This window comes from Scyliorhinus torazame, chromosome 19 (assembly GCF_047496885.1).
Source record: "Scyliorhinus torazame isolate Kashiwa2021f chromosome 19, sScyTor2.1, whole genome shotgun sequence".
NCBI classification, from domain to species: Eukaryota; Metazoa; Chordata; class Chondrichthyes; order Carcharhiniformes; family Scyliorhinidae; genus Scyliorhinus; species Scyliorhinus torazame.
The window spans coordinates 35,280,480-35,290,558 of record NC_092725.1 but is presented as its reverse complement, the minus strand read 5'-3'; the positions used below and the strand labels follow the sequence as shown (position 1 = coordinate 35,290,558).

The window sequence follows — 10,079 nt, the reverse complement described above, 5'->3', positions numbered from 1 at the left end:
TAAATTGCCCTTAGTGTTCAAAATTGTCCATGGTGTTGGGTGGGGTTGCTGGGTTATGGGGATAGGGTGGAGGTGTGGACCTTGGGTAGGTTGCTCTTTCCAAGAGCCGGTGCAGACTCGATGGGCCAAATGGCCTCCTTCTGCAGTGTAAATTCTGTGAAATTCAATGAAATATTGACTCTTCATACAACGGTAACTAAAACATTTAACAATGGTAGCAGAGGATGGTTGCTGTGCAAATGTGAAGGTTTGAAAGATACAACTTTTCCTGATCAAACCAAGGAGTGAGTGAGAAGAAAAAAAAAGATACATGGCTGAACCCAGGATAAAGATGGCTGGATATGACTATCCCCCCTTATGTTCTGAAAGGGAATCGTACGACCAATGGAGAAGTGCAGTAGTTATGTGGACTAAGGTAACTGCCTTGGGAAAGAGAAAACAAGGTATGGCATTGGCTCTTTCTCTACCTTATGACAGTAAAATCCGAAACAAAGTGCTTTCTGAGCTGGAATTGTAAGAATTAGACTCAGAAGAAGGTCTGGAGACTCTATTACAATATATGGATAAGATTTACAAGAAAGATGACTTATTACCTGCGTATGAAGCATGGTCGGAATTTGATAAGTTCCGGAAAATAGAGGAATTCTCCATGGAAGACTATTCAATTTGGGGATGTTAATTCTCTGAAGTCGCTGAAAACATAAGAACATAAGAACTAGGAACAGGAGTAGGCCACCTGGCCCCTCGAGCCTGCTCCGCCATTCAATGATATCATGGCTGATCTTTGTGGACTCAGCTCCACTCTCCGGCCCATACACCATATCCCCGAATCCCTTTATTCTTTAGAAAGGCATCTATCTTTTTCTTAAAAACGTTTAAAGAAGGAGCCTCAACTGCTTCACTGGGCAAGGAATTCCAGAGATTCACAACCCTTTGGGTGAAGAAGTTCCTCCTACACTCCATCCTAAATCTACCTCCCCTTATTTTGAGGCTATGCCCCCTAGTTCTGCTTTTCCCGACCAGTGGAAACAACCTGCCCGCATCTATCCTATCTATTCCCTTCATAATTTTATATGTCTCAATAAGATCCCCCCGCATTCTTCTAAACTCCAATGAGTACAGTCCCAGTCTACTCAACCTCTTGTCATAATCTAATCCCCTCAACTCTGGGATCAACCTAGTGAATCTCCTAGTGAAAAGAGTGATGATCCCTTGCAATATTGCCGGAGCGAATCATTTCATTAGCACGGATGTTGTATCAAGTGAGATACCTTTGCTTCTGAGCAGACCGCCGATGAAGAAAGCACACATGAAACTGGATATGGAACAGGATAAGGCAACTGTTTTTGGAAAGACGGTGGACTTACAATTTACACAGTCGCGACACTATTGTATTCCATTACTGAAAAATAATATTTCAAGTAGGTGGTTAAGGATGTGTTAATGGCAGTTGAAAATGGGACTTTCGCTGATAAAAAGCTTGTTGTATTAAAACTGCATAGACAATTTGCACATCCGTCTCCTCGGAGGCTGAAAAATGTATTAAAGGATGCAGGGGTAAGGGATGAAGACTATACTAAACTGATAGAACAGGTTAGTCATTGCTGTGAAGTTTGTAGGAAGTACAGAAGGACACCAGCACAACCGATAGTAACCCTACCTTTGGCCAGGGATTTTAACAACATTGTGGCTGTGGACCTTAAGATCTGGGATCAGGCCATTTTTCCGAAAGGACAACTACCAAAAGTTGGTACAAAGGTGACATACTTGCCTGAATGGAAGGATGCGATTGTTATTAGAGCAGGAAAGGCCACTTTAAAGTATAAACATTGGTTGAATGTACAGCATTCAGGGGAGGGAGTTAAGACAATGGATTGGGAACACGAAGTTCAAAAATGGAGGTCACAGGAACGCAGTGCCAACTCAGATAGTACATCGGTTAGTGAACAGGTCTGCAGGAAAAGGTCGAGAATGTTGAAAGGACATCCCACAGCAGATCGGAAGTATCAAGCAGTAGCAGTATAGAACAAGTTACCAGGCGGGAGAAGGGACGTAGTTTATCAAGGTCTCGGAACATGAGTAAGACTACGAATACTAATAGGAGTAGAAGCCCACAAGCACGTGAGATTATGGTGCCTTCCAATAAATTATATGAAAAGTTATCAAAGATGCTAAACAGCAAGAACTGCATAGTTGGAGTGAATTTGGGGTATACATGGAAGTACCGGAAAAGGGCCAAAGAGCTCTGTCCCACAAATGGATTTGCACGGAAAAGGTTCTTCCGGGTGGAACTTATAAGGCAAAGGCCAGGCTTGTGGCAAGGGGATTTGAAGAAAGCTTAGAAGATCAGGATTTAAGGGTAGATTCACCTTCAGCAGGAAAGGTTAATTTTAAAGATCTTCATTTAGCCACAAAGGCATGGGAATGCAAATCTATAGATATAACAGCTGCCTTCTTGCAGGGGCATCAGCTCCAGAGAGACATTTTTCTCCGTCCTCCTAAAGAAGCAGTTAACACAGAAAAGGGTAATCTGGAAGTTGAACAAATGTGTATGTGGTTTAAATGTTGCATCTAGAGTCTGGTATTTTTCGGTAAAGTCAGTTTTGTTAAAGTTAGGCTGTTACCAGTTGAAAGTAGATCCGGTAATGTTTTACTGGCACTATAAAGGGAACCTTTCTGGCATCTTTATGATGCATGTCAAATAATTTTTGTGGGGTGGGACTAGTGATTTTGAAGCTTTTGTAATCTCTGGTTTGAGAAAAATATTCAAGGTCGGAAGTCAGGCTTCCGGTGCATATACATATATTGGACTGGAAATCGGACAAAGTTAGGGTCACCTTTACATCAGCAATCTTATTTGGAAAGCATCAGCCCAATCGCAATTAGTTGTGGCCGGGTTTTCACAAAAAGATGCAAGGTTTCAAAGATGGAAAAAGAGCAACTGCAAAGTATAATTGGGCAACTGAATTGGTTAGGTAGACAGACTAGACCGGACATGAGTTTTGATGTCTTAGAGTGGAGTACAAAAATGAATGATCCCAATGTTGAAGACATAATAAGAGTAAATAAAGCGTTTGGCCAAACTAAAAATGCAGGAGTGTGTTTTGAGGTTCACGGTTTTAGGTGACCTTAGGCACTTGAAATTCATAGTTTATAGTGATGCGTCCTATACAAATCAAGCACAGGAGGTTTTATAATTTTCCTCTTGGGGAACAATGGTAAATGTTGTCCTCTTGTGTGGGAAACAAAGAAAATAAGGAAAGTGGTCAAAAGCACTTTGGCTGCTGAGACGTTAAGCTTTGTAGAGGCGGTGAATATGGCCTTTTATATATCTCAGATAGTGACAGAAATTTAACTTTCGGATATTGTTAATGAAGGGCGCCTGTTTCTGTGATTTTATTTTTTCAAAACAAAAAAAATTTGAAAAAAAGAAGGGGGGATATTGTGTGCGTGTTTTTGAGTTTCTTTAAATTTTGTTTTCACCTAATTATTTTTTTTCTCCAAGGAAGGGGAGACCGTTAAGTAATGGGTTCAGAGTAAAGTAATGCATTATGAGACATTGCAATTAGTTGTTTCATTTATGTTAAGTATCCAATGATTGACACTGATAGGTAAAGGGGCTTCAGGTGGCCCTTGTGGGAGGTGGTGTGTTGTTAAGAGTTTTGTGCAGAGGCTGTGGAAGTGAAATAAATGGTGTTAGGTGAAAAGGAACAGGACTATTGACTCTTCATACAATGGTAATTAAAACGTTTAACACTGCAAGTGATCTGCCTTCTGCCAGCATTCCGTCATCCTGCAACATAGACAACATCAGCCAGCCGCCGCCGATCCGCATTGCTGGCAACCTAGGGGCCAACTGGAAGATATTCAAACAGCGCTTCCAGCTCTTCCTCGAGGCCACAGACAGGGAGGACGCCTCGGATACCAGGAAGATTGCTCTCCTCCTCTCCACGGCCGGAGACCATGCCATCCACATTTTCAATTCTCTCACCTTTGTGGATGATGAAGATAAAACTAAGTTCAAGACGGTCCTCCTCAAGTTTGACACTCACTGCAGCATAGAGTTGAATGAAAGTTTTGAGCGCTCCGTGTTCCAACAGCGTTTGCAGGGTAAGGATGAACCTTTCCAATTCTTTCCCACGCACGTCCGCATACTTGCGCAGTCTTGCACCTCCGACTCCATGATACTCGACCAGATGGTTTTAGGTGTTCAGTCGGACCCTCTACGACAGCAGCTCCTCAAAGTAAAGCAGCACAGCCTAGCGACCGCCATTGAGACCTGTGTCTTACACGAAAACACCACGAGTTGGTATTCCCACATCCAAGCAGCTGAAACGGCGCGGCAAGGTCCCCATGAGGCAGAACAGATCCAAGTGATTGAGTAATTCCAGGGCCTCAGCCTGGATGAGGGTGGCCATTTTGCGTGCTTTTCGCGCACAAAAGGAGGGGACGGCGACGTTGAAGAACGTAATGCGCAGGCGTGCACCACGCACGACCGCACCGCTGACGCTACGACGTGCGGCAACTGTGGCTCCGCCCATTTAAAACGGCAATGCCCTGCCAAATCTCGAAAATGCCTACGATGTGGCAGACTTGGCCACTATGCTGCCTGCTGCCGAGCAGCTCAGCCTGCCAATTCATATCGCTTCAGCCAGCCTCGCAGGAATGTCCGGGCAATTCAACCCACCGTCACCGAGTCCGATTCCGACCTCCCACACACCAGTGACACCGAGGACCCAAAGGCTCCTTTTCGAGTCGCTGTCGTGACGAAAAACAGGCTGTCCCCAAAGCAAAGACACCAGCCGCTGTCGGTATACAGCATCGATCCAGACGATGAGTGGTGTGCCACCCTGACGGTCAACCGGTGCCAAATACGATTCCGCCTGGACACTGGTGCCTCTGCCAATCTCATTGCATGGTCTGACATGGTCCAAAGCCTTCGTGTCACACCTGCCATCCCTCCATCAGCCTGCCAGCTATTGGATTATAATGGCAATGGCATTGCTGCTAGCGGCTCGTGCCAACTTGAAGTGACACACAGGTCACGCAAAGCCATCCTTCCTTTTGAAATGGTGGGCTCCTTGAAAGCCCCCCTGCTTGGCGCGCAGGCATGCAAGCTGTTGAACCTAGTTCAGAGAGTTCACTCTCTCTCTCCTGATGACACCTCTGCCTTTCAGGACGCTGACTTCAGGGCGCAACTCGGCGCCATCATCGACCAGCACCACAACGTCTTCGAAGGTATGGGAACGCTCCCAAAAACCTACAAGATCTTATTGAAACAGAACGCCACGCCTGTGGTGCATGAACCTCGCAGGGTCCCAGCACCCCTTAAGGACCGCCTCAAGCAGCAGCTGCAGGACCTCCAAGACCAAGGAGTGATCTCCAGAGTCACGGAACCAACCGACTGGGTCAGTTCCATGGTTTGTGTAAAAAAGTCTTCCGGCGAATTGAGAATTTGCATTGATCCCAAGGATCTGAATCGCAATATCATGAGGGAGCATTATACAATTCCGAAGCGCGAAGAGATCACATGCAAGATGGCTCGCGCCAAGCTCTTCACCAAACTCGACGCTTCAAAAGTATTCTGGCAAATCCAGCTCGACAAATCCAGCAGGAAACTGTGTACATTCAATACCCCCTTTGGTAGATATTGCTACAACAGGAGGCCGTTTGGGATCATATCTGCTTCAGAAGTGTTCCATAGGATCACGGAACAAATGATGGAAGGCATTGAAGGTGTTCGTGTCTATGTCGATGACATAATCATTTGGTCCACCACCCCGCAGGAACACGTCAGTCGCCCCCAGCGTGTGTTCAAACGCATAAGTGAGCATGGCCTCCGCCTCAACAGGGCCAAACGCTCTTTTGGTCAGACGGAACTCAAGTTCGTCGGGGACCACATCTCCCAGTTTGGTGTGCAGCCGGATGCGAACAAGTTGCTGCTAGCACAGCCATGAGAGTGACAGAGGACAAGAAGGCGGTCCTCCGATTTCTGGGCATGGTCAAATTTTTAGGGAAGTCAGTCCTAACCTCGTCTCTCATACCACTGCTCTCAGGAAACTGGGCAGGAAGACGACAGACTTCCAATGGCTCCCTTCCCACGAGCGTGAATGGAGAGAACTCAAAACCAAACTCACCACGGCCCCGGTCTTAGCTTTCTTTGATCCAGCAAAAGAGACCAAAATTTCGACCGATGCCAGCCAATCCGACATTGGGGCCGTGCTCCTGCAACATGATGAGGCTTCATCATGGGACCCCGTTGCATATGCGTCACGTTCCATGACCCCATGGAACAGCGCTATGCGCAGATAGAAAAGGAGTGCCTGGGCCTTCTGACCGGTGTGGTTAAGTTTCACGATTATGTGTACGGGTTTCCTCAATTCACCGTCGAGACCGACCATTGCCCGCTGGTCAATATAATACAGAAAGACTTGAACGACATGACGCCTCGCCTCCAGCGCATTCTTCTCAAGCTCCGGTGATATGATGTCCAGCTGGTATACACCCCAGGCAAAGACCTCATCATTGCCGACGCTCTCTCCAGGGCACTCCGTGTGACCCAGCTGGATTTGTCTGCCAGGTTGACGCCCATGTGGCCTCCAATCTACCTGCCACGGATGAATGCCTCGTCCAAATTCGCCGCGAGACGCGGCTGACCCTTTGCTACAGCGTGTCATGCGCCACCTAACAGATGGGTGGCTCAAGGGCCAATGCCCTCAGTTCTATAATGTCAGAGATGATCTGGCGGTAGTAGATGGGGTTCTTCTGAAACTGGACCGCATTGTCATCCCGCATAGCATGCGCCAGCTCGTCCTGGAACAGCTACACGAGGGCCACCTTGGTGTGGAAAAGTGCCGCCGACGGGCCCGAGAGACAGTGTACTGGCCCGGCATTAATGACGACATAGCCAACAGAGTGCTGCCCCACCAGTCAGCGCTTCCAGCCGGCCCAACCACGTGAGACCCTGCAGCCCCATGAGTTGGTCACGTCACCTTGGACCAAGGTGGGCATTGACCTATTCCATGCGCTGGGTCGAGACTATATCCTGATTGTGGACTACTTTTCAAATTACCCGGAGGTGATACGGTTGCACGACATCACATCGTCTGCAGTCATCCGTGCCTGTAAGGACACCTTTGCTCGACACGGCATCCCACTCACGGGGATGTCGGACAATTGCCCCTGCTTCGCCAGCCAGGAATGGTCCAACTTTGCCAGGCGGTACAATTTTGCACATGTGACATCCAGTCCCCTGTACCCCCAATCCAATGGCAAAGCAGAGAAGGGCGTCCACATAGTCAAACTGCTCCTCTGCAAGGCTGCCGATGCTGGGTCTGATTTCTACCTCGCCTTGCTGGCCAATCGCTCCGCCCCACTTTCCACTGGCCTGTCGCCAGCCCAGCTGCTCATGGGTCACACGCTGAGGATGACGGTGCCATCCATTCATGTCCCAGACCTCGACCACGTTCCGGTACTTCGACGGATGCAGCTGTCTCGTGCACGGCACAAGGCGGCTCATGACTCCCGTGCAGCTGATCTCCCTGCTCTGGCTCCAGATGACAGTGTCCGCATCCATCTTCCGGACGGTGGCTGGTCTGCAACCGCTGTGGTCCTTTGGCAGGCGGCCCCCCGCTCGTTCCTGGTTCGTCTACCGTATGGCTCCATTCTGCGCCGCAATCGATGTGCCCTTCGTCTCGTTCCGCGCTCGCTACGTGATCCTCCACTGTCGCCTCGCTCTCCTGCTGACCCTGCGATGGACTATGCAGAGATCCCGGTCACTCTGCATCCTCCTCACTCTGATGCAGTCCAGCCCGCTCCTCGGCCAGCGGCTCCCGACCCACCCTTGAGGTGGTCAACCAGAATTCGTCGCCCACCTCAGATACTTAATTTGTGAACTTTGTGGACTTATGGACTTTCTGATTTGTTCTGTTCTTCCATTTAATCGTTTATATGGTTTGTATATAGTGTTCACCTCGTTATTCTCGTGACATACTGTTTTTCTGCACCAGGTACCTTCCCATGTAAATAGCTTAATTCTCATGTACATAGTCCTGTAAATATTTCACACACACGTAGTCAGGGACATTCTCACCACACACTATTTATTGCCACACAGGTACATTTTTTTATAAAAGGGGGATGTCATAATATGCACCAGTATATCATGGTGCAGACACACATTGATGGACATACAGTGGGACCAATCAACACACACAACACCGCAGCCAATCACCAGTTAGATCACACGCACTAAAAAGACAGCGGGCATCAGAGTTCCCACTCATTCAAGTTGCAGCTAGTTAGGAGGACAGAGCTCACAGCCTGCAACACAGAGATTCTCCATGTGCTGAGTGCATCGGCTGGTTAGGACAAGGCAAAGATCTTTAGTTGAAGCTAGTATCGTATTAACACAGTCAGAGTATGTTAAACAGTTAATGATTCAATAAAATAGTGTTGCACTATTTCAAGTGTTGGTGACCTGCATGTGTTCCACGGATCCAGAACACCCAACACAACACTGCCAATGTCCCATAAATTCAAATCCAGTCTATCTTGGCCATATCCTACCGTATTTTGTTAAATTCTACTCTCCCACAATCCAAAACCTTTTTTTGCAGCTAGTCTACTTCTTTGTCCATAACAAGTTTAAATTTAAGCGCTTTGTGGTTGCTATCACTAAAATACTCCTCCACCAACTCATCAACCGGCTGTCCGGCTTCATTACCCAGAATTATGTGTAGCATTTTACCATCCTTACTGGATGACACACAGCTTGGCGGAGTTGCTCATAGTACCAAGGATTGTCAGACGATACAACAGAATATAGATAGATTGGAGACGTGGGCTCATAAATGGCAGATGGAGTTTAATCCGGACAAATGCGAGGTGATACATTTTGGAGGATCAAATCTAGGTATGAATTATACTGTAAATATTAACATATAGAGGGATCTGGGCGTGCAGATCCACAGTTCCCTAAAAGTGGTAACACAGGTGGCCAAGGTGATTAAGAATGCATTTGGCATGCTTGCATTCATCAGCCAGGGCATTGAGTACAGGAGTTTGGAAATCATGTTGCAGCTATAAAACCTTGGTTAGGCCGCATTTGGAGTATTGCGTGCAGTTCTGGTCATCACATTATCAGAAGGATGTGGAAGCTTTGAAGAGAGTACAAAGAAGGTTCACCAGGATGTTGCCTGGTCTTGAGGGTGCTGGCTATGAGGAGCGATTGATTAAACTAGGAATGTGTTCACTGGAAAGACGGAAGCTGAGGGTATGCCTGAAAGAGGTCTACACAATTATGAGATGGTACACAGACAGGGCGGATAGTCAGAGGCTTCTCCAAGGGTGCAATTATAAATTACAAGGGGGCACAGGTTCAAGGTGACCCAGAGCCGGGATCGAACCTGGGACCTCGGCTCCGTAAGGCAACAGGGCTAAGCCATTGCGCCACCGTGCTGCTCTGGATCCTCTACATATTGAGCTAAAAGGTTCTCCTGTATAAATTTTAAGAACTCAACTCCATCTCAGCCCTTAACATGATGGTTATCCCAATTAATTTTGGGAAAGTTGAAATCACTTAATATAATTATCCTCATATATTTTTACATCCTTCCGCATATTGAAATCACATTTGCTTCTCAATTTCCTGCTGACTATCGATGGGTCGCTAATAAATACCTAGCAACGTAGCTGTCCACTTTTTAATCAGAAACTCTACCCAAAAAGCTTAATTTGAGTTGGCCACTTCCCGACTTAAAATGGAGAACCGCAAAAGCTGAAGGGAAATTCAGCCAACACAGGCAAAGACGAGCAAATACAGAAATCATGTATATTGGAACCTGCAAAACAACAGGGCAGCACGGAAACCAGCAGCCATCTGCATAGTAATGAGCGATTCCAAGACACAATGGCAACAGTTAAGGTGAATAAAGCCAAGCCAGACTCCTTGGTGCCAGCAGGAGCCAAGACAAAGGAAGGCCAACGGACATTAAGGGACCGCCCAACGATCAGGGAACTCCAGTATTGGAAAAATCGATCCAAGTGACGAGCAAATACAGAAATCATGTGTATTGTAA

General features: G+C 47.1%; 1 long non-coding RNA gene across 1 annotated transcript in view; it reads right to left on the bottom strand.

Moving 5' to 3' along the window:
- Positions 1 to 599: 599 nt before the first annotated feature.
- LOC140395897 (uncharacterized) overlaps positions 600 to 10,079 on the bottom strand; it is a 35,740-nt gene continuing 26,260 nt past the window's right edge. Inside the window, exon 3 of the long non-coding RNA XR_011936375.1 lies at positions 600 to 692. This is a non-coding gene — a long non-coding RNA (uncharacterized lncRNA). The remainder of the gene's footprint in view (positions 693 to 10,079) is intronic.